This window comes from Leopardus geoffroyi, chromosome D3, assembly GCF_018350155.1.
Source record: "Leopardus geoffroyi isolate Oge1 chromosome D3, O.geoffroyi_Oge1_pat1.0, whole genome shotgun sequence".
Classification (NCBI taxonomy): domain Eukaryota; kingdom Metazoa; phylum Chordata; class Mammalia; order Carnivora; family Felidae; genus Leopardus; species Leopardus geoffroyi.
The window spans coordinates 53,846,288-53,872,564 of NC_059339.1; the positions used below are offsets into that span (position 1 = coordinate 53,846,288).

At 37.6% G+C, this 26,277-nt stretch overlaps 1 protein-coding gene and 1 pseudogene across 4 annotated transcripts in view; one reads left to right on the top strand and one right to left on the bottom strand.

Annotated features, from left to right (window-relative positions):
• The window catches only part of GAREM1 (GRB2 associated regulator of MAPK1 subtype 1), a 205,870-nt gene that overhangs the window by 138,969 nt on the left and 40,624 nt on the right, over window positions 1–26,277 (bottom strand). The window contains exon 1 of one of the 4 annotated variants that reach the window (XM_045458962.1): window positions 9,482–9,691. The exons of the other annotated variants lie outside the window; for them this stretch is intronic. The gene's annotated coding sequence lies outside the window, so the exon portion shown is untranslated. Of the gene's footprint in view, window positions 1–9,481; window positions 9,692–26,277 lie in introns of those variants that run through there. 4 annotated transcript variants of the gene reach the window in all.
• On the top strand, window positions 3,450–5,584 carry LOC123588345 (annotated as a pseudogene).

The window sequence follows — 26,277 nt, forward strand, 5'->3', positions numbered from 1 at the left end:
CCCAGCCTGAGGCAACCACTAATCTATTCTTTGTCTATAAATTTACCCATTCTGGACATTTCATATAAATGGAATTATAAAACGTGACCTTTTGTGCCCAGCTTCTTAGCATAATGTTTCCAAGGTACATTTATGTTGTAGCATATATCAGCACTTCATTCCTTTTTGGCCAAATAGTATTTGATTGTATGGATGTATCACGTTTTATTTATCCGCTCATCAGATGATGGACATTTGGACAGTTTACAGTTTTGGTAGTTAGAGCATGCTGCTGATATGGACATGGGTGTACAAGTTTTTGTGTGGACGTGTTTTCATTTCTCTTGGAAATATACCTAGTGGTAGAACTGCTAGGTCACGTGGTAACTCTATATTTAACTTTTTTGAGAACTCCCAGACTGTTTTCCAAATTGGCTGCACCATTTTACATTCTCACCAGCAAAGAATGAGGATTCCAGTTTCTCCACATACTCTCCCACACTTAATGGTATTACCCATCTTTTTATTATAGCCATCTTAGTGGTTGTGACGTATGTCTCACTGTCCTTTTGATTTGTGTTTACCAAATGATGAGCGATGCTGAGCCTCTTTTCACGTGCTTATTGGCCACTCCTCTATCTTTTTTGGAAAAAATGTTTATTCAAATCCTTTGCCCAAGTTTAAATTTATTTATCTTTACTGTTGAATTCTTAATAGTTTTCTGTATAATCTGCATACAAGTTCCTTATCAGATACATGATTTGCCAACATTTTCTCTCATTTACAGGGACTGTCCTTTCAGTTTCTTGCTAGTGTCCTTTGGACCACAACATTAAAAAATTTTTGAAGTCGTTTTTTTTTTTTTTTTTTTGGTCATTTGTGTTTTTGGTGTCTGATGTGAAAAAGTGTTGCCTTAACCTAAGGTCATGAAGATTTATGCCTACATTTTATGGGCTTTAGTTCTTACATATTTACGTTTGTGACCCATTTTAAGTTAATTTTTGTGCACGTTGTGAGTAGGCATCCATCTTCATTCCTTCGAATGTGGATACCCGGTTGTCTGAGCACCAATTGAAAACTTTCTTCATTGAACTGTCTTGTCTCCTTGTCGAAAAATCAATTGACCGTAAGTGTAAGGGTTTATTTCTAAATGTAAGGGTTTATTTCATCTTAAATGTAAGGGCATTTCTATCCTCATGCCAGTACCAGAATGTCTTAATTACTGTAGCTTTGTAATAAGTTTTAAAATTGGGAATGTGAGTCTTCCAACTTTGTTCTTCAAGACTGTTGTGGCTTTTCTGGGTCCTTTGTATTTCCATATGAACTTTATGGATCAGCCTGTCAAATTTTTGGCCCTAAAAAACCACGCTGGGATATTTTGATAGTAACTGTGTTCAACCTATCAATTTGGGGAGGATTATCATCTTAACAATATTAACTCTTTTGATCCATGAACATGGAATGTCTTTGCATTTATTTAGATCTTTATTTCAATGAGGTTTTGTAGTTTTCGGTGTGCAAGGCATGCATTTCTTTTGTTAAATTTATTCCTAAGTGTTTCATTCTTTTTGATGGTATTACAAATAGAACTTTTTAAATTTCATTTTTGGAGTATTCATTGCTAGTGTCAAGAAGCACAATTAATTTCTGCATATTAATCCTTTATAACCTGAAATCTTACTGAACTTGTTCATTAGTTCTAATAGCTTTTGTTTATTTATTTATTGTAGATTCCTTAGGGTTTTCTATATACAAGTTCATGTCATCTGCAAAGAAAGTTTACTTCTTCCTTTCCAATCTGGATGCTATGTTTTTTTCTTTTGCTTACGTAATGACTTTGGCTAGAATCTCCAGCACAACGCTGAAGTGGCAACCATGATGTATGTTTGGAGAGGATGTGCCCTTGTCTTCCCTTTATTCTTCCTGATAGATGGACTGTGGATGTGATTACTGGAGCTGGAATGGTACGACCATTTGGGACTTTGAAGGGAACTTAGGACCAGAACTGAGTCCATGACATAGCAACAATTGAAAAGAAACCTGGGTCCCTGCCACCCTGGGCAGCATGCCAACCTATGGTTTTTGTTTTTGGGTCTCTGTGATTTACAGCCAAACCCAAGCCCAAATTGATACAGGGGTATTAGAATAAAGTAAGAATTGTGGTGCCTGCATTATTCAATCAAAATATATGGACTAGTTTCAAAAAAGAAAAGAATTTTTGATTTTTTAGAAAAAAACAATAGTATTAAAGGTGGCTATATAAGGAAGTACTGTCTAAGCCTGGCTCCTGGTTGTAAAATCTGAACAATGTCTGGTATCTTTTCTTTTGTTGTTTTAACTTCAAAATAATGCCACAGAGTTTAGAGGAATAGCATTCCTCAATATTATGCTTCTGATAATTTCTTTCAAGCTTCCTAACTCTGTGATTGTAGGGGCTATATTACCAACCACTCAAGTTTACTTCATAATTATTACTCAAAAATCACTAAAAAGGGGCACCTGGGTGGCTCAGTTGGTTAGGCAACTGACTTCGGCTCAGGTCATGATCTCACAGTTCGTGAGTTCAAGCCCCGCGTCGGGCTCTGTGCTGACGGCTCAGAGCCGGCAGCCTACTTCAGATTCTGTGTCTTCCCCTCTCTCTACCCCTCCCCTGCTCATGCTCTGTGTCTCTCTGTCTCTCAATAATAAATAAATGTTAAAAAAAATTTAAAAAAAACACTAAAAACATTATCACCCATTTAATAGACCTCTTTATTTGTATCTAATTACAGATAGGAATGATATATTAACTCACATTTGGATGGGTACATTAACATAGATTATGAGCTTTGGCTTTCAATTATTTATGAAACCAAATCAGGGACATGGCTCTAAGGTGAGCATCCCAATGCAGAGAGAAAAATAATGTGTTTTTAGATTAATGGCAAAAAAAAAAAAAAAAAAAGGTTATGAGGAATACAGATGAAACAACTTCCCTGGAATTTACCATCAATAGGAGAATTAGTATCAGCATTAAGTACTTCAGTGATATCACAAGGAGAGTACCACAGAAAGGAAATCACTCCACAGCCTGCCAGTTTTGTATCCAGTTGACCATTACTACGAATAAAGATCCAGTAACTACTTCTCAACTCCTCCCCTTGCATCTCACTTTGGCTATGAACCTGCGGCACAGAAACTCTAGTTATTTCTGCTAAGTAGCTGCTTGTCTTCTGAAAATGTGTACGAATGTAAAAGAAAGCAACTTAATTCTTTGAATCATAATCTACAATAATATGCCAACTCAATCAGAGAGGTTTTCTTTCCTTTGAAGCCTCCAGGATATTTTTATTTTGGGAAAATATTCTGATTAAGTTAAAACAAATATGTGCTGTCATACCATGTTGACTAATCCAAAAGTGGTTTCCAGTTCCTTTACTGACTAAAAGTATCAAAAGTTCAGAAAGATAAAACAAATGCTAAGTATTTAAATCCCCTTAGCAACTCTTTTCCTTCCTCACTCTCAGCCATTTTGGCAGCTGCTTTCGGTTGACGCTGTTTGGAACCTAAGGCAGGAAGGAACATGGTATGGTGACCACAAAGAAGGTGAAAAGTTTCTAGAGTCGATCAGCTCTAGCCTCCAACTCATTATGAAAAGTGGATAGCACAGACTTTGAAAATGAGCAAACATGGCAAAGCAAAACTGGTGTCCTCACCAACAACCATCCAGCCTTGAGGAAATCTTAAATAGAATACTACACCATGTCGGCCAAAACTGGTGTCGATTACTACAGTGTAACACTGAACAGGGCACAGCATGTGGGAAATACTGGAGTATGCACACATATAGAGTATGCTATCATTGATCCGGGTGATTCAGATATCATTAGAAGCATGCCAACACAGACTGGTGAAAAGTGAATCATGCAAAAGTTTCCTTTAATAAAACTGGCCAGAGCTGGTGTTTTAAAAAATAAATAAATCCCCATAACACCTGTCTTCACCTGAGTGCTATGCATGGAACAACTAGGTCACCTTCTCGTCTCCCCAACTAGATCATGTTTACATTCCAAAGGACTGATGGGCATAGACCAGGTCTATAATAAGTGCTTTATGAATGAACAGTCTTGGGTAGAAAATGGTGAGCATTCACATCAAATACGTGTAAGTATAAATTAAGCATTCAGATTTTATTTAACATTTAAACACTTTGAGGAAAGCAGAGTATTTAAAAAAGACTATTTTTTTTAGTATCTCCTATTGATCTCTTCCTACCCTACACAAACATCCAGAAATCTACATTGCCTAAGATCCCATCTTTAGATGAATATTCTATTCGAAGGCCCAAAGACTGTAGTCTTGGGTTCTAAGCAAGTGAAGGAGTTGTTTTATTTTATGCTTTATGGTTTACTATGAAATCCCAACAAGAAGAAAAGGAACTAGAGATTAATTTAGACAAAGTACTAAGTGCTAATGATGTCAAAGAACTTCATGAGGAAATCTAAGCAAAAAGGAATGCATGAAACAAAAGAGAAAGATGTTTAAAACGAGAAAGAGAGATTAGGGATATATTATTACCTTTTTTTCCAATGAACCCTTGGACAAAGGATTCCTTTTTCAACAGATTGACCAGGAATAATAGACCCCTGCTGTATGAAACAGAAGTATGCCTACTTAGGTCATATCTGAAATGTTATGCTCTGAAATGGTGAAACGAACCTAACATTTGAAAGATAAGAATTCTATGCCAAGTGATTTTTGGAAAAACAGGTGAGCAATTGTAGTATTTCCTCAAACGTTTAAAATACATGAAATCTAGCATGGTGCCTGGGCACATACCATGGAATCACATTTCTGGCAGGCGAGGAAGGGGACTCAGATTTACATCAGAAAGCCGACACGGGAGAACTACTGTTGGGCAATCCATAAAAGACAATAACTGACATTCCTCTCTCAATAAGCCTCACACATCCAGTGTGTCCTCCAGTGTTGGACAGTGAATGTAGGATGATGCATTTGGTTGGTGTGATGTACGTACTTATCGCGCTGTGTGAGATGTTCACACCAAAAAAAGGCACTGAGAGAACCAGACAAGCAAGGCAAGCATTGTTTCGGGATCTCCCCAGACATCAAGCTACCTGAGAGGGCAAAGGCCAAATCACCAGGCACGTTGCTCCCCTTCACTGTCCCCAGCCTTCTGCTTCCACTTATTTAAATGAATTTATAATATGTTAAGTGGGAGGCAGTGTGAAATCTCAAAGACAGCCTCAAGTTTGGAACCAGATTTAGGTAATTGTGGTTCTAACACTCACGAACCGTATGACCATGAGCAAATTACCTAATTTCTTTGAGCAACGGTGTTCTCACATTTACGATGATAGCAATAATACTAAGTAAGTTGAAATGATTAAAGGGGAATAAATATAAAGAACTCGGGATAGTACCCTGTAGATAAAAAGCTCAAGAAAAATATGACTTTGGTTTTATTTTCTTCTTCAGTAAGTGTCCTTTCCCTTATTAGCCTGACTCAGGTACACAATACAGTTTCTTTGTCCAATGAGAAAATACTCCATGATGTACAATCATTTGTGCTTTATGCTTCACTTCTACTTCAACAAAATAAAGGGATGGTATTCACCATGTAAATATAATGTTAAAGCTAACAATTTTATTTCAGAGGATAAACTGAGCCATGGGTCAACTTAATGGGATTTTCATTGTCATTTTTTAGTTTCAAATTTGATTTAGATCCCCTTGAATTTTATTATGTGACAAATAAAACATACAATATTAAAGAATCAAATTTAAAAATGATTCACTGTCATAGAAGTTACACCAGAAGATATATTCTTTTTTTAAAAGTTTATTTATTTTGAGAGAGAGAGAAACCTTGTGCACAGCATGGAACCTGACGTGGGGCTCAAACCCATGAACCATGAGATCATGACCTGAGCAGAAACCATAGTCAGACTTCCTAACTGACTGAGTCACTCAGGCACTACAGAAGTATATTCTTAAGAAAAAAATTTGAATGACGTATTCGGCAATTTTTAGAACTTTCTCATATTAAGGGATTTCCAAAAATCCCGCACAGCCTTAAAACAAAAAACCAAACAGGATTTTGGAAAAAGAGAAACAAAGATTTACACATATGCCACTGCTGATATTCTCATCATGTTTCTAGTATCAGTACACAAAAACAGTGAATTTTAATATTCTCTGTACAAATCAAAGAGAGTTAATAAGAAAAATACAGATAACACCCGAGGTTTTAGTTTTTCCAGGTAAGTTGCCCTGAAGGCAAGAGCCACACCATACTTTGCCTCTGTCACTTCAATATACAAACAGAAAAAACTTCAATATGAAAGAACACTCCCATTAAAATACTAGACGTAAACAAAGACTTAAGAAAAATCAGATCACCAAATTTTATAGACAGGTCTATAAAGATATAGTAGGCTTAAAACAAATGCAAAGCATGTCTGATAAGCAAGGTGCAACTTCTCAAAATAGAACTGAAAAACAAAATTTTAAAAATCTGTTCTTTCAAAAAATGTCAAGAAAACCTCAAAACCCCAAACACCAGTAGTTTACAGACACTGACCTGAAGACGTCATCAATTAAATTGGTACTGTGGTTACCCACATCCCCTAACCAACTATATTGCTTACAGATAAATTATTAATATAATTTTCCATGGGAAAATGTAACAAAGAAAACTACCTTGACATCGAATCCTCTGTATACAGGGCCATCTAAATACATAATGTGAGACATGGAATATTTAGCTGACTTGAACAGAGGCAAGATACAGTTGCAAGAGTTCAAGTGTATTACCTATACTTTTTAAAAATAAAAAGTTTTAGTGGACCAGAATTATGTTGGCAGGTATAGATAAAAAAAGTCTGTGTTTGCAAAGTTTAAATTATGCAAATTTAATAACACCTTAAAAAGGTTTTCGCAGACATTGACAAGTAAGGGATAGAACAGCCTCAACACATGGGCAGGGGGCAGGGACAGGGTGTCCCTGACCAAGGTCTGATAGCGAGCTACTATGTGAAAGTGACCAAAATGAGTCAAAGTGTTATAAGCTTGCCCAGATAGATAATTGGAATCCATTGCAGCGTATGTAAATATATTAGATTTTTCACAGATAAGGGCAAACCTAATTAAAGAAATTTACCTCAATAATGTGGATACATTAAAAATGAATAAAAAAAAGCCTGCTACTCCATCCCCTTCTCCCTTCAGGTCCAAGAAATTTAAAAAAACAAAACAAAACTTTTTTTGTTTTTGTTTTTGTTGTTGTTTTTTTACAAATTATCCAGTAGACCAGCATCCAGAATGTTATTTCATGACTTATTAAAACGAGAGACTATTTCCTTCCATTTCAATGTTTTTTTCTAGATGCAAGAGAAATACTAGGTAGAGGATCCAAATGTAACCAAAGAGACTAAAATAGAACTATCACACACATATAATCTGTTCCTTTCCCCAACGTGAGACTGTCACATTGAGATGCTTTCTTCTTGGCATGCTTACAGACTTCACTGGTGAGATTCCAATATCCATGACCAGTCAACTGTCCCTTGTTGCTGTGTACTACAAACACCCACCGGCACATTCCACACATCTCCTTCTATTCTAGGTCCTAATTCCACCTCTGCTATGGCAGAGCCACGTACAGCTCTTTTGCTTACTTTCTATATGTGAAATGGGAACAGACCCAGTCCAATGGATAACACGAGAAACATCTACGGTATAACATCACCAAGAATTACGTCATTAAAATGAAAAGGAACAGAAACTTTAAGCATGATACTTGAACAGTATAAATATGGAGAGATTAAAGCCTTCCTTACTTCCCTCCCAGAGGATGAAATCTATACCAAGAATCCCAGTAAGACAGAACCAGTAAGACTGGGCTCAGGTTTTAAAAGAGAAAAGGAGAAAAGAAATTGGAGTCTCCTTAATTCAATGCAATATTGGCTATTAGGAGAACAAATGGAAAACATACCAATGCAAGCTTGAGAGACGGTAACGCTGCAACTCTGAAGACTAATAATTAGCATCAGTAGAGAGAAATGGAGCAAGGGAGAAGTATTAGTTTTCTATTGCTACATAACATATTACCACAAATTTAGCAGCTTAAAAATTGCACAGAAATCTTGCATTGCATGGCTGGGTTCTCTGCTTAAGCTGAAATCAACTGTTGGCTGTCCAGGTTCTCATCTGGAGCCCAGGGTCCTCATCTAAGCTCATTCATGTTGTTGGCAGAATTCAGTTGCAGTTGTAAAACTGAAGTTGTGTTCTTGTTGGTTTTTGACTGGAGACTGACCTCAATTTCTAAGGGCACTCACAGGTCCTTGCCTGTGGTCCCCTCCTTTTCTGAGCAATGGAGAACCTGTCTCACATTTGAATCCCTTTCATGCTTTGAATTATCTCTGACCTCACTTCTGTAACCAGCCAGAAAAAAACTCTCAGTTTTCAAGGGCTTGTCTGATTAGTTTGGGTTCACCAGGGATAATCAAGTCAACTGATTAGGGACCTTAATTACATCTGCAAATGCCCTTTGCCACATAACATGACATAAACTAGTATAACACCAGGAGGTGGCAATCAAGGGGCCATCTTAGAATCGTGTCTACCACAGAAGGGAATATAGAAGGGAAGCCAGTTATTCCAGGAGAGAACAGATACAGAATTTAAGTTGAGTGTTATGGGCAGACTTTGTGTTTAAACATTAAATTCCAAACAGATTTTATAGCTAAAAGCAATAAAAACTTACACTTTGAGATAACAGGTATGAAAACAGTTGTTACCTTGCCCCAAGTGAGTGGAAGAGCCAAATAAGAGTGCAATTCAGCTTTATTTTTAACATCTCAAGTAGGCCACAAGCACACAGTTCACTTAGACTTGAGATAAACAGAATCTTACAATCAGATAAGTTTCATTGAAAAAAAGAATATAGCAAAAACTTATCAGTCTATACGTAAGAACAGAGTTTTAAGTAATTTCCAACAATTTTACTTGGCTTTTAATCTTTTTTAATTTATTTTATTATTGTTTTTTATGTTTTATTTTTTTATTTTTTTATTTTGAGAGAGAGACAGAGTGTGAGTGCGGAAGGGGCAGAGAGAGAGGGAGACACAGAATCTGAAGTAGGCTCCAGGCTCTGAGCTGTCAGCACAGAGCCTGACCCGGGGCTCAAACTCACAGACCGTGAGATCATGACCTGAGCCAAAGCTGGATGCCCAACCGACTGAGCCATCCAGGTGCCCCTACTTGGCTTTTTAAAGTTAACTGAACATAACTGTCAGAGGTTTAAATAGTTTCAAAATTAATACTCTGTGTATGATGTTTAGGTCTCCACACTTCTTTGCTATGCTTCTTTGGCTGTATTTTTAAACCCTAGATTAGAGGGGGGAAAGAAGAGAGGGAGTTTTTTTTTCTGAAAAGGAAGTGCTTATTACTGACAAGAGGGGAAACATGTACTTCCATTTAAACTCCTGGGCCTCCCTACCTCTTAGGATGATGCCTCTTGCTACCAGTGGGCATGGGCTCCCAGTGATTCCTCTGTTCTTTGGATCCCATGTTCCTGATCATGTCACCCTGGCTAGGGTTGAAACCACCATCTTGTTCATCCAATTCAAAGGACCATCAGGCAACCACACTCTTGGAAAAGATAGGCAGAGAACATTTCTATTTTAATTGTAAATAAAATGGAATGCAAAGTTGGATGCAAGAGAGATGCTAGTATTTAATCACTCCCGTTTTGTAAACGTGGATGTTAGATGCTGTGGAGCTGTCTTCATTACAAAAAATCCAACAACTTTGGGGTTCCTTGGACTATTCCCACTCACGCTGATAAAGGAGTTCCTTCCCCAATATATGTGCTGCATGTACCTATACAGAGATGCAGAATGGGTATAAAGTTCTACCCAGCCCTTCAGATAGAGGATGATGATGAAAGGGTCACTTAAAACAAATTCAGCTTCGCCAATTCACTAGTTTGTCCTAATAAAACTAGTTGTAGTTAGCGTTATACATCACTGCCAAGCACAGACCCATCCTGAGCTCCAAGTCCATAGTCGACCCTTGAAGGGTTAACTGATAGGGTCAGAGATGACCCTTGAAGAACACAGGTTTGAGCTGTGCGGGCCCATATATAGGTGGATTTTTTAACAGTATGGTACTATAAATGTATTTTCGTTATGATTTTCTTTTTAATGTTTTTATTTATTTTTGAGAGAGAGAGAGAGCATGAGCAGGGGAGGGCAAAGAGAGAGAGAGAGAGGCAGAAGATCTGAAGTGGGCTCTGCGCTGACAGCAGAGACCCCAATGGGGGGCTCAAACTCACAAACCATGAGATCATGACCTGGGCCGAAGTCAGATGCTTCACTGACTTAGCTTTGTGATTTGAATAACATTTTTTCTTTAGGTTACTTTATTATAAAAATACAGTAAATAATACATATAACCCACAGAGTATGTGCTAGTCAACTATGTTATTGGTAAGGCTTCCAGTCAACCGTGGGCTATTAGCAGTTAAGTTTTTGAGGACTCAAAAGTTATACAAGGTGTTTTGACTGCACGGTGAGGGATCAGTGCCCCTAACCCTCAGGTTGTTCAAGGATCAGTGGTATATCCAAATGCCTTCTGGATGCTACCAGCTGAATGCCCCACGAGAACCTGGAAACTTGGTATTTTCCCAAAATTATCATTCCACCAGATGCCTCTGGTCCTCCTATCTCAGTGAGTGGTATCTCCAACCTCCTGGTCAACCTAGCAGTCATCATGGATGGCTCTTCTCCCTTCATCACCTACATCCAACTCTTCACCACATCTTACAGATGCTTACTGATTCAGAGGCAAGACAATATGGCAATTACGAAGTATGGACTCTAGAAACAGATTGCCTTGGTTCACATTCGCAAACTGCCCTCACTGGCACCAGGTTATTTAATGTCTCTGTGCTTCAGTTCTCTCATCTATAAATACAGATAATAATAATAGTGCCCACTTCATGGGGCTGTTGTGAGGATTCAATGAGTTAGTAAATATAAGGAACTTAAACCAGACATCTGGTACCCTCAATAAATCTCAGCTAATATCATTGTTGTCATTATTGGAACTCAGTGACTCTCAGCTCCATCCCCTTCTCTACATCCCTTCTGCTCTGGGCTTAATACAGGTTCCCACAGTCCTCAGTAGTAGTATTGTGAGGGTCTCTGCCAAGATCCTGGGCCCTGTAATCTAGCTTCCATTCTGTTGCCATTAGAGTCTTACAGAAGCAAATCTGCTGTCATTATTATTCTGCTTGGAAACCTTAATGGCTCTTCACTGCTCAGAGAAAAAGACCAAACTCCATAGAATACAGTATGAAACCCTCCCTGGGCTTCCACAGCAATTACACTAGGAAAGTCTGAGGGCCAAAGAAGGGCCGACAGATGAAGAACAGCACAATCCCCTTTACTCTCTATCTTGGCTCTTCGTGGTTTTGTCCTCACTCTTGTCTTGTTGCCTACAACGCCCTTTCTCCATGGTGTTCAAACTAGAAATTTGAAAGTCTAACACTGCCTCTTCTGCCTCTTTGCAAGGGAGCTGCTCTTCCTTACTTTCTTAAAATGTCTCCTTAATGCTTAGGATGGTCTCAAGTCCATACAGACTTTCCCAAGCTAGATACACATTACTTCAGCATGTCATCTGCCTCTAATAGGTGACATAAACAGAACTACCAGAGATTCTCTGCAGCAATCTCCTCAAGGTTTCTGTCCGTTCCTCGGTATATGCTTCCTTGTACATAAAATGGCCATACCATCATCCGATAAGTAGGAAGGACATAAATCCTACTCCTTCCCAGCCAATGAGCAGTTGGAGTAGGTTGTTAGCGGTAACTAAGATTATTATAGTAATCAGGAATATAAGGAGGTCTTTAAAAAATCAGTTAATGTATGGATCTGCGTGTATGTATCATATTGAAAATTCTATGACTGATCATGTAACGAAGAGTGCCGCGGGTACAAAAAGTCTTGAAGTCTTTCCTGGTGCATCTCTTCTATTTTCCATTCCACAGAGGCAACTGCTTCTGTTACTCTCTTGGCACTCTGCACACATCTTTCCCAGGGTCCTTCTAATTACAGTGGCATTTCAATATTTGTGTGTCTGCCTTCCATGCTAAGCTGGGAGCTCAAGGTCTTGGCAGCCCAAGTACTTAATACTGATGCTCAGTTTACATTTGCTGAATGAACTCCTGTGTAACTGGCATTCTGTTGTCATTTTCCACTCTTCAAATTCAGGATGAGTGTCTTACCATGTGACACTATTTCTTACAGAACAGATTTTGGCATATAAAAAGTTTTCTCAGAGTCACAACAAAGGGATTCTGCTGCTACACTATCCAAATCTCAAAGCTTATCAATTCCTGGCACAGACTGTTAGGAGAAACTTAGTGCAAAAATATGGACTAATCATGTGAGGCAAACCACTTTTTTAAAGCAACAATTTTGAGTGGAGGAGTAATAATTAAAATTGAAATCAAAGAATTTTAGAACTAAAAGGAGTCTGGAGAACCTAACAGCCAATTGCCTTCACTTTCTAATTGAGGAAATGTACACAGGGTCCCCAATCAGGTATCAACATAAGAGTAGAAGCAGACTTCCTGTTTTAGTCTTAAGCCACACTACCCCTCTTGCCAGATGTAAAGGAAAACTGTGTTGCCTATTCTACAAGTGTGATGCTCGGATTTCACACAAACACATATGCAGTTCACCTAAATTATGTGTCTCAGCATAGTTTTAAAGCAAACCCAGCTTAGACGAATTCTGTGAAACAACAGAAAGACAGACAGCTGGTTCACTCAGATCAATGGAACAGAATAGAGAATCCAGAAATGGACCCACAAATGTATGGCCAACTAATCTTTGACAAAGCAGGAAAGAATATTCAATGGAATAAAGACAGTCTCTTCAGCAAATGGTGCTGGGGAAACTGGACAGCGACATGCAGAAGAATGAACCTGGACCACTTTCTTACACCATACACAAAAATAAACTCAAAATGGATGAAAGACCTAAATGTAAGACAGGAAGTCATCAAAATCCTCGAGGACAAAGCAGGCAAAAACCTCTTTGACTTTGGCGACAGCAACTTCTTACTCAACACATCTCTGGAGGCAAGGAAAACAAAAGCAAAAATGAAGTATTGGGACCTCATCAAAATAAAAAGCTTCTGCACAGTGAAGGAAACAATCTGTAAAACTAAAAGGCAACCGACAGAATGGGAGAAGATATTTGCAAATGACGTATCAGATAAAGGGTTAGTATCCAAAATCTATGAAGAACTTACCAAACTCAACATCCAAAAAACAAATAATCCAGTGAAGAAATGGGCAAAAGACATGAACAGACACTTCTCCAAGGAAGACATCCAGATGGCCAACCGACACATGAAAAAATGCTCAACATCACTCATCATCAGGGAAATACAAATCAAAACCACAATGAGATACCACCTCACACCTGTCAGTATGGCTAACATTAACAACTCAGGCAATGACAGATTATTGGTGAGGATGTGGAGAAAGAGGATCTCGTTCGCACTGATGGTGGGAATGCAAGCTGGTGCAGCCACTCTAGAAAACAATATGGAAGTTCCTCAAAAAATTAAAAATAGAACCACTCTACACCCAGCAATTGCACTGCTAGGTATTTTCCCAAGCGATAGAGGTATGCTGTTTTGAAGGGGCACATGCACCCCATTGTTTATAGCAGCACTATCAACAATAGTCCAAGTATGGAAAGAGCCCAAATGTCCATCAGTGGATGAACGGATAAAGAAGATGTGGTATATATATACAATAGAGTATTACTTGGCAATCAAAAAGTATGAAATCTTGCTATTTGGAACTACATGGATGGAACTAGAGGGTTTTATGCTAAGCAAAATTAGTCAGTCAGAGAAAGACAAATATCATATGACTTCACTCATATGAGGACTTTAAGATACAAAATAGATGAACATAAGGGAAGGGAAGCAAAAGTAATATAAAAACAGGGATGGGACAAAATTATAAGAGACTTTTAAATATGGAGAACGAACTGAGGGTTACTGGAGGGGGTGTGGGAGGGGGGATGGGTTAAATGGGTAAGGGGCACTAAGGAATCTACTCCTGAAATCATTGTTGCACTATATGCTAACTTGGATGTAAATTTAAGAAATAAATTAAATAAAAATTAAAAAAAAAAGAGGCAGACAGCTGGTTTTGAGGTCTGAATGCAGAGTGTGAATCCTGCCACAGCACAAGTTGTGTGATCCTAGTTAACTCCCATTAATCTTGAAGGTAGTTTTCATACTCAAATGCGAACAATGGTGCCTGTTTCATAAATTGTTGTGAGGATTAAATTAGAACATCGATGAGTGCATTCCATGAATCATAAATGCCACACAATTGCTATATATTAACAAAATGAAATGTTAGGTATTAGTTTACACTGCATTTGTTTTTTAGCACTGAAAACTCATCATGAGTTAATTATTGTTTATCCTTATGCCTTATATCCTCTCTTTTTTTTACTCTGGCACTTGCTCTTCTCCTTAGAACTGCACTAGCTCCTAAGTAAGAAAGGAAAGGTAGGTATTACCTGAATATGCAAAAATTCAGGTTTTTCCCTAGGCTCTACCGGCAGTGACAAAATACAAGTATCTTTTTAAAATAAAGCCACAAGGGATATAAATAGTCAAAACTGTGTAACACAGATTGCTACTTATATTCAGACAGACTAAAGGTCTCACACAATTTCGATGTCAGTGAAGACTAGAATCATCAGGGTATCAATGCAAGGGGCATTAGGAAATCATCTAAACCCTATCTTTTCTTTAAAGCATATTTAAGTGAGAAGCCTAACTAGAATAAAAATCATAAATTACACTATTTTACATTTCAACACATGTTAATTATTTTATAGGTTGTACCTGACTATAGATTATGTTTGTCTATTATTAAGTAGAACTATGTTTGGATGTCCCATGGAACATTCATATGCTAACTTCATAGGTTTCATACACTAAAATCTATGACAAATTAAACTTGGGATAAATACTTAGCTTGTGACTTTGAAATAGTACTATAAAAGTTTTCGCCAGTTGTTTTTCCCTTTGGACATTAAATCTCACTGACCTTTATTACATTTGCCTGTGTATAGATACATAAACCTATAAACACACAGTATAACTTCCACTTGGATTCCATTTTTAGGGGGGGGAAACTTAGTTACTTAAGATTATAAACTAAGATAAGATACTGGGATAAGATCAAAGCCGAGAAAAGGAAGTAATTGTGAATGCGTCCCATGTTACATATCAGCATTGCACGAATTTGGTTAATATAAATCAAATTACCAGGGCCTGATACATTTCAAACCAACAAGGCAAAAAATTGGATTCTGAAATAGCACCCACGATATATGTATTTGAAACCAGATAACATTATTTTCTCTCAGAATACATATTCATACATACCGACTAAAATTTTAAAAATAAAGTTTTAAGCATGCCTTTATACTGCTATCAAGTTACATATAAATAGAACTTGTAAACATCAGATGTTTTACCCACTTTCCTTTGTGAAACATCCTTATAACATTCCCTTAATTCAGCATGTTGTCAAATAGTACTTATTAAGCACTATTCTCAGTAAATGAAACAGAACAGTCCCTTGTTCTGTGTCGTAATTTGGCACAGACAACGTCCACACAGGCCAGCCTTCCAAAGGGTATATCAGAACTGTTCTAAAGAAAGATCACAACAGTAAGGCCCAAGAAAAAGGCACTTAAAATTCTGTACCAGTCCCAATTTAGTGTTTGTGATTGAGTAAAGTGTCAACCAAATGATCACTCAGCTCCTCCACTCCCCTATTTTTACCCTACTGGATTGGCATACGTTAGTTACTACTCACTTATACATTCCACTACAAATGTGCTTAGGAGTTTCTATATATTTCGCTTTTAAACTCTATCAACTCGGCAGCTCCTACCTTTTTTTAAAAAGAGAACTTTCCCCATATTTAGTGATAGGAAACAGTTACTATACCAATTTACTACACTATATCATGGCACAACATTTTTTTGGGAGACTTTTCCCATTAACAACTGTGAAAACTTCCCCAAGAAAAGAATTTCTATTTTTAAATGGAATTTTCTTCTGTTTGAAGCGATGATGATTCCAAGTGATGATGATTCTGATTAAACACTGGGGGGAAAAAGTCTGCCTGAGTAGTCTGCTAATTGCTTAGGGCTAACAGTCTCTTTCAGTGGCTACAAGAGTTTGTTTTGTGTTCTGTACTACCTTATAATTTGGAGAAGAAAGAAGAGAGTTGGGGAAGCAAAAGAGAGAGACTAACACCCATCCATCCATCCATCCATCCATCCATTGTATCCAAGAAATAGAGAGTACCATGTAAAGTGCTACTTTAGGGCTGAGATTTTAAGTCAGAGATGTTCAGGGAAGGCATGTAGCCGACTTCATAAGGACACAGCGAGCCAAGAACCCCGGGCTGTCGAGTCCAGTCAAAGATGTATAGAACAGCAGGTCTGACCACAGATTTAGCACCTTGCTCTCCTTTGCAAGAAGTACTTCTAAGTCTCTGTGAACCATTTCCCTTCAGTTCGCAGTGAGAAAGGACACAACTGCTCAGCATCCTCATCAGTACAACCCTTCACATATTCGAAGACAGTTACTAAGTGGCCTCTTGAACTTATCTTCAAATGAAAGATTCACAACTCCTTTACCCCTTCCTCATGGGCCTTAATTTTTAATAGTCCTTTGGTTCCTTCCATTGCTCTTCTCTGGATCCTTTCCAGTTTCTGTTCTTTAATGGTGGAGTCCAAAAGAGAAAATAAAATGTTCTACTAATGGCTTGGCCCACAAGGGGCAAAGCAGGATTATTTTACTATTCTTAAAGATTGTAAAAAAAAAAAAAAAAAAAAAAACACTGTATTCTTTTATTGATATTGAAATGTGAGTCCCAGGACCTAAGGTAGAACACACACGACTGCAATTCTCACTTCAACCTCTACTTCACTTTATTGTATGCAAGTTTGTCCTATTGACTTCCTCCTACGTCATGGATAAATGCATCACTATTTTCTTTTTTTTATAAGGAATTTATCTTTTAATTCTACTTAGAGCTTTCACAATTTAATCAACTCAATTCAATAATACCTGAATAGCTATTGATCTTGCCACTTATTCAATCAGTTCACTTCTAAGTCTGTTACCCTCACTGACCCAACTTCCCAGGAGAGTTCCTGGGAACTACAAGTTTTGGAGAGCCATATACAATTGCCTCTGCAAAGCAACAAAGTAGGTATCAAATAAAGTAGGATAGGGGCTTTTCATTGGTGAAGAAATTAAAAATTTCTTTATTAAAAATTCCTTTATTAAAAATTAGTACTAATTACCATGTTGTGAGCAATGATTATTTTCCAGGAACTATGATAAGTATCGTTTTTAAAGACCGGTAGCTCTATAAGCTCTTTTCTCTGAATATACAGATGAGAAAGACTACAGCTCAAATTAGTGAAATAATTAGCCCAGGGTCACCTTGTTCGTAAATGACAGAGCTGGAGAGAGAATCAATAGTGCCTGCCTTCCAGAGTTGGACATGGAAATCAAGAGCTCAGTCCTCAGTTGGTGATATGGAAGGTAGCTGTGGTCTGGGTGTTAACACCAATACCACCAGAAGAATAAACAGAAAAACTGATAGAAGCAGCATGCTTTCCACTCATAACCACACATGGAAATTTCTACTCCAAAGGGCTGTAGTATTATATTCTGTCATGTCACAAAAATTAAAGTCAGGCATATGGAAGTAAGTGATACTCTGCATTTAAATGAAGCATCTAACCTTACAGAAAAACTGGCATTAAACTCACTTAGACAACTAGAATGACTCACAAATATTTCCGATTTTCTTTCCAACCATAAAAAATGTGACCTTTCAAAAATGCCACATCATTTACTGATACATTAAAGTTATATTTTCTAAATTTGAAAATTAAATTTCTTAGGTCTTAAAAAAATTTCAACACACAACAGCATGAGGAAAGGGAAGGAAAGGAGTCCAGTACAATTAAAAAAGTTACATGAAAGATTATGACTACATGGAGGGAAAGTATATTAAAGAGTTCTAAAAATGGTGATGGATTATGTAAGAGGAAAAGGAAATCATCCCTTTAAAAAATATAATATCATTAGAAATGCAGTGATCTCTGAGATACAGAGCAGTCACCGGGAGGAAAATTGTTAGAACAGTATGATAGCTTGAGAATGAAAACGGTTGAAAAACTTATCATACTTGCAATTTGATGAATTTTGTAACATTCCTAAAGGCCACACACCATTAGAGGTTTTAATTATAATAAGGAGGCAAATTTAAACATCGTTTTATAATAGATCACTTTGGGGGAGTTGTCTAGTTTAACCCCTCACCTTTAAAATTTTTTTTTTTTTCAACGTTTTATTTATTTTTGGGACAGAGAGAGACAGAGCATGAACGGGGGAGGGGCAGAGAGAGAGGGAGACACAGAATCGGAAACAGGCTCCAGGCTCCGAGCCATCAGCCCAGAGCCTGACGCGGGGCTCGAACTCACAGACCGCGAGATCGTGACCTGGCTGAAGTCGGACGCTTAACCGACTGCGCCACCCAGGCGCCCCACCCCTCACCTTTAAATGTCACTCTTCCTCCACAGAGGAAGAACCCTAGACGTGACATTTGGACTCCATGCCCAACTTCCCAGATACAGCTGATTGGCTCATGGGTGGATACATCACTCAAGATGAGCCAATCAGAACATTTCCCATCTTTTCAATTCAGCCCTTTCCTGCATTCCTACCTTTGGATTCCATGAGACTCTTGTATTCTTCTCTGATAAAACACGTTGAATTTGTTTTTATCATTTGCAAAGCCTGGCAAAATTTTACATTTTCAAAACCATTTATACAACAAATTTTGTCTCTTTGTGCACTGCCCCATCCCCTGAAAAAAATAACTCTCAAAAAACGAAGACTGCAATGATCACTTCCTTTCATTAGAGGGGAAAAACAGAACAAGGTCAAGTTTGGGGATCTTGAATCTAGTGACCATATTGCCATTAACGATCTCCATGAAAGAATAAAGGGAAATGCCCCAGTTCAAATTTGTATTCACCATTAAGCTTTACGTACACAGTAACAATGAAGTTAATTAAAACAATATATCATTCTATACTAGCTATGAGAAATTTATTCCTCTTGGACCTCCCCAGTGATATTCCAAGTCATTTAGTGATTTTGACAGCAATGATCAACCACTTAGGATTATTTCTATCATGAGAACCATCATATAAATAACAACGTCAGCATTCTGGATAATAATGTTCACCTGCCCAGAATCACTGTTACCAGCACTCAATGACCAAGCCTAAACCTTTCTTCCTAACAAAACAAATCCTTTCATCAAAGGTAGACAGTCACCTCAAAAGGAGAGGTCGCATGCCATTCTGAATTCTGGTGCTGCCATGATATGTTTGAACCTTGCAACACAGTACTGTCAAATTCTAAAAGTGAATTCAAGCCGTAAAGATAGGAGTTGAGAGAAGCCAGAGAGTGCTTCAGCTCACCAGCTGTGTTTCCAGTCTGGGTTCTTGATAACATTTTAATCTATGCTGATAAAGGACAAGTTACATCTTTAATGAAAAGCACTGATCCAACCAGAGGTCAACTTTAATTCTAAACGAACATCCTTTCCAGTTCGCCCTTTTTTGGTGTGAGGGAAGAATGATATTCTTTAATTTTTACTGCTGTTGGCCTAGAGTATGCATGGAAGCAAGAAAAAAAAAAAAGATACATACTTGGCCACTTTCTGCATACCAGGATTGGTTAAAATATTCATAAAAGACCCAAAATCATGGTTTGCCATGGATGCTCCAGTAACATCCAACTGAGGAACATGGTAAAGCAAGAATTTCATTTCAAAAACCGTGTCACAGTTTATCTTCATCTGAACTCTGAGGTACAGTGGATGTCATATGAAATTTTAAAACGCCTGGTGCTCTTCTGTTGGCAAAAACATCATAGGCCAAATGTCACAGCGTAATCACCAATCGAGTCCTAGAATACTGTTTACATACCAGTACTACAGTACTCCCATCAGAATGGATAACAGTTGCTGCTGAGTGAGGTCAAACTCGAGAGGAGGGTAGTTAACTGGAAGAAACAAGGAACACTGAGGTACTACTTTGCATGCCTTCACACCCAAGGAAACAGACCCAAGACAGCCATGTTGGAGTGTGCTGGTATTTCAGGGTCTCTTAAAAATGTGAAATCCAACCTTTAAAATGTTGTCTTAACAAATGAATCTGACTATATTACAAATGAATGGTATATATAAATACAGTGAAGGCATGTAAGGAGCTGACCCAGGTAGCTTTGGAGGCAGTGTTTCTGACTTGGTATTATAATGTTAAATAAAAAAAGACCTATACACAAATATTGTACTCTAACGGCAAAATCTGTTTCTCACAGGAATGTGGGCTTAGAAACTCCTCTTTCTCGCTTCTCCACACACACACACACACACACACACACACACACACACACAGGTTGAACAAGCAAGGGGGCCTTAGCCTCACTGGGACTCTCAGAAGAGCCACAGCCTTCCTGGATTCCAGGTAAGATAGAGTAAGAAATGCCACTCTGTATCTCCGCTGAATCCAATTACAAATCTTGGACAGAATACACAGAACAGGATTCTAAGGACTTTGAAAAATAAGTGATCAACAGGCGGACTGGAGAAGGGGACACGATTTTGTCACAGCAGAACACCGAGGCTTCAAGCAGACTAACGGCAGTGGCAGTGGTAGCAGGAGCTGGGCAGGTCCCTGAAATTCTGAGGAGCGGAATCTTCTCCCACTAGAGAAGTGGTGATCCCAAGAGGATGGGCAAATCCTTGCTGCTTTTTTGTTTCCCTATCCTCTTGCAACATGGGCAACTGGGTACAGGTGCAATCCTGAGAAGTGCAGGGCAGACAGGAAAAACTAGAGTTTGGAATTTTGGGGCTAGTAGACTGGGAAGAGTGCCCCCAGGAGCCAGAACATGGCAGTGGGATCACAGAGGGAAGGGGGCTCAAGAGAGCCATTCCGTAAAGTTGTAAGAACTCACGGGCTTACCTCCCAGCTGCACGTGATCTGAATTTCAACAAACTACCAACGCCTTGAGAAATGAACTGGCTAAGGGGTGGGGCATAAGAGGTCAGATCCAATTATCACAGCAAAGGCTGTGAAAACTGAACTGACATTGGAACCACAGCCCACAAAGACAGGTTGAAACCTGTTACCTGAACCCAATGTGTTGAATGCCTGCTAACACAGAGCAAAACAAAAATCCATTTTCTGCTTAAAATTTAAACAAGACCCTGAGTTTCAGAACAGAACACCTAACAAGTCCAGATTAAAACCAAAATTACTTGGCATACAAACAACCAGGAAAATTTCAACTTCCAAGGGAGAAGACAGACACCAATTCAAATACTGGAATTATGAGACAAAGACTTTTAAAGCAGCTGTTAAAACTATCGTTTAAGAAGTAACAGTGAACACTCATTAAACACATAGGTAAAAAGTCTCTGCTCTCCCCCTAAAAAAAAATAGAAAGATGGAACAAACAGAAACCTTGGAACTGAAAACACAGTAACTAAAATCAAATATTAACTGGTAGATTCAATAGCAGAATGGAGATGACAGAAGAAAAATCATGTAAATCTGTAGATAAATTAATAAAAACTATCCAACAGAAAAGGGAAAAAAAGGCTGAAAAAAAAAGAACACATTCTCAATACCAAAATGTCTAATAACTTATGTCATCAGTCTCAGAAGGAGAGGAGAAAGAGAATGATGCCGAAAAAGAAATGTTTGAAAAATGGCTGAAAAGTTTCAAAATCTTGTAGATATAAATTTACAGATTCCAAAACCTCAGCAAATACCACACAGGATAAGCTCAAAAAAATCCATGCCCTGACACATACAAACTGCCAAACACTTAAGAAAGACAGAAATCCTGAAAGCAGATCAATTATAATGACACACTACCTAAAAACACAATGGCTAAAATGGTTACTTACTTTTCATTAGAAATCATGGAGACCAGAAAGAGAGCAATATTTTTCAAGTCCTAAAAGAACTGCCACCCAATGAATTCTACATCCAGCGAAAATACTCTTGACAAATGAAGATGAAATAAAGACATTCTCAGAAAAACTAAGAGAAAATTTGTTGCCAGCAGATCTACTCTTAAGAAAAAAGAAAAGGTAAATAAAGTTCTAAACAGAAGGGAAATGGTACCAGAAGGAAACCTGGAACATCAGGAATGAAGGAGAGCAACAAAAATGGTAAAAATTAGGTAATTATAATAACTATTGTTCTCCTCTTAATTTTTGTAAAATATGTCTGATGGCTAAGTGAGCAAAAAATTATAACAATGTGTTTTGAAAATCTCATTGTATGTTGAGCTGCTACTACAGCAGTGATTAGTAATGGTAATTAAAAAGCAGAGTGAGATAAACCCAAAACAATCAGAAGGAAGGAAATAAGATGAGAAAATTTTAAAATGTTAAAAAGAGGAAGGAAATTAGAGCAGAAATCAGTGAAATTAAAAACAGAGAAACAGAGGGGGGAGAAACCAATGAAACCTAAACCTAGTTCTTTGAGAAAGATCAATAAAATTGATAAATTCTAGCCAGACTGACTGGAAAAAAGACAAAAATTATCAGTATCAGACAAGGACGTACCAATAAGACCCAGCAGGCATGAAATGGAAAAAGTAACACTTAAAAACAATTCTACACGTGTAAATTCAACAACTTGGATGAAATGGACTAATTTCTCAAAAATCACAAACTACTGAAGGAAAACAGATGACCTGATTAGTCTTCTGTTAAATAAATTAAACTTGTAGTGAGAAAAATCTTTCCCGAAAATAAATCCCAAAGCCTGGATAGTTTCATTGGCAAATTCTACCAAACATTTAAAGAAGAAATAACTCCAATTCTATAATTCCTTTGAGAAAACAGAGGAGAAGGATACTTCCTAACTCATTCTATGGGGCCAGAATTACCATGATACCAGAACAAGACAAAGAGAGTACAGGAAAAGAGAATTACACCAATATCCTTCATCGACCTAGAATTTAAAATCCTCAATAAAACATTAACATTAACAGAAACACACTACTTCCAACAGGAGTTTATGCTGGGAATTCATGCCTAGGTTAATATTTGAAATCAACAATAGGGCACCTGGGTGGTTCAGTGGGTTAAGCATCCAACAACTCTTGGTTTTGGCTCAGGTCATGATCTCACGGTTTGTGAGTTTGAGCTCCGCATCAGGCTCCATGCTGCCGGTGTGGAGCCTGCTTGGGATTCTCTCTCTCCCTTTCTCTCTGCCCTTCCCCAGCTTGCTCTGTTTCTCTCTCTTTCAAAATAAATAAATAAACTTTAAAAAGGTTAAAAAAATATTTGATTTCAACTAATATAATTCAGCATATCAATAGACTGTAAAAATATACAACCCACACGATTATTTTAACTGATATAAAAAAAGCATTTCACAAGATTCAGCACTCATTCATGATAAAAACTTTCAGCAAACTAGGAAAAGAAGACAATCTTTCTAACCCGATAAAGGACATCTATAAAGAAAATCCAGAGCTAATATCATACATCATAGTGAAAGAATACATGGTTTCCCTCTAAAATCCATTGAGTACAAGGTGAGGAATCAATTCTACCTACTTTTATTCAACATAATATTGGAAGTCCTAACCACTGCAATTAAGGTATGAAAAAGAAATGAAAAGCATACAGATTGGAAAGGAAGAAATAAAATTGCTCCTAATTGCAGAGAACAAATATCTACACAGATAAAGAATCCACAAAGGTTCTTAGAATAAGAAAGGTTGAAGAATATTAAGTTAACTCAAAAGTCAATCACATTTCTGTATTGTAGCAATGGACACATTGGAAACAGAAATTTTAAAATATAATATCACTTTCAATAGCTCCCCCCCCAAAAAAACCCACTTATATATAAATCTAATAAAACATGTACAGGATCTCTATGTTGAAAGCTACAAAACCTTTGAAGGAAATAAAAAGAAGACGTAAATAAATGGAGAGACACAGCAGGTTCTTGGATTGCAAGACTCATTATAGTTAAGAATATCAATTCCCCCCAAAATGATTTATAGACTTACAATTACAATCAAAATCCTGGCAAAAGTTTGGTTTTTGTTTGGTAAATACAGACAAGCTGATTCTAATATTTATAGGGGAAGACAAAGGAATTAGAACAGACAAAACAATTTGAAGTAAAAAAATATATTGGGAGTCTCACTACCTGATGTAAGACTTACTATCAATCATGACTGTGGTATTGGTGAATGGACAGATACAAAGATGAGTAGAACAGAACAGAGAACCCAAAAATAGACAGATATGGTCAACTGTTCTTGATAATGAGAGGTAGTTTCTATATTGGAAAAACAAGTCACAAATAAGCAAAGGAGGGAGGTTAAAATGAACCTCGTGCTGGAGATCAAGCAGAGGTTATACAAATGGACTCCCCAGGTCATATACAGATAGATATGGAAGTATGTCGAGATGTTTGTGTGCACACATTTGTTTACATACAAATATTTCTAACCTCTATCTGCTGAGAGACGTGGAAGCAGCGACACTTCCAGCAGCAATACACATACCTTCATTAAAATGAACTAGGGCTCCTTGGAGAACTGGATTCCAAGGCTGAGGCAGAGAAAATAGAAAATGAGTCTGGAACATCTTGTAGTGTCAGAAAGTAAGAAATGCCTTAAAAAAAACATGGAGGCACACTGAAGGACACAGAAGCGAACATGAGAACTCCCTATGGCCAAAGTTAGAAAAATTTAGGCAACAAAGTAAATAGCAACAATACGGGATCATAACACAAAGGATAAAACAAATATCTGAGTCCACGCTGATATAAATTAATGACCGTATATAAATAAATGAGAGAAGAATCCTTACAGAAGAATTCTAATTCATAAATGTAGAAGTGATGAGGGAAATAGGAAACCACCATTAAAACACCACTGTAACATTGCTGCTCGCAAGATCCACAGATCTAAAATGAGTGCATAATGTAGAGAAAAGGGAACCTTCTTGCACTATTGGTGGAAATATAAACTGGTGCAACCACTTTGGAAAAAAAAACAATATGGAGAGACCTCAAAAAATTAAAAATAAAAATGTTCTACAACCCAGTAATTCCACCAATGGATATTTACCCAAACAAAATGGAAACACTAATTCAGAAAGATAATGCACCTCTATGTTTACAGCAGCATTATTTACAGTAACCATGATATGGAAGCAAACCAAGTGTCCATTAATAGATGAATGGTAAAAGAAGGTGTAGTGTGTGTGTGTGTGTGTGTGTGTGTGTGTGTGTGTGTGTGTTTACAGTGGAATATTACTCAGCCATAAAACAGAATGAAATCTTGCCATTTGCAACAACATGGGTGGACCTAAATAGTATTATGCTAAGTGAAATGTCAGACAGAGAAAACCATCATATGATTTCACTAACATGTGGAATCTAAAAAACAAAACAGAAGAACAAACAAACAAAAAAACAAAATCAAGGGGCACCTGGGTGGCTCAGTTGGTTGAGCGTCTGACTTCAGCTCAGGTCATGATCTCACGGTTTGTGAGTTCAAGCCCCACATCAGGCTCACTGCTGTCAGTCAGCACAGAGCCTTCTTCGGATCCTCTATCCCCCTTTTCTTTCTGCCCTTTCCCCATTTATGCGTGCACTCTTTCTCTCTCTGTCTCAAAAATAAATAAACATTAAAAAAAAAAACAACAAATAGAGTCAAATACAGAAACCCAAACTATGGTTGCTAAAAGAAGGTGGATGGGGCAAGGGCAAAATGGGTAAAGGGGATTAAGAGGTATACACTTCCAGTTACAAAATAAGTAAGTCACAGAGAAAAAGTACAACACAGGGCATATACTCAATAACATTATAATAGCGTTGTTTGGTGACAGATTACTGAGTGATGCACAGAATTGTCCAATCACTATGCTGTCCACCTGAAACTAACACAACACAGTATGTGAACTATACTTCAATTTAAAAAAAATGAGTGGGCAAAAAGAGAAAGAAGATATACGCACAGTCTCAAAGCATTTCCACCCAAATATTTATTCATTACACAGGGAATGATAGTAAGTTTATAATGCAGAAC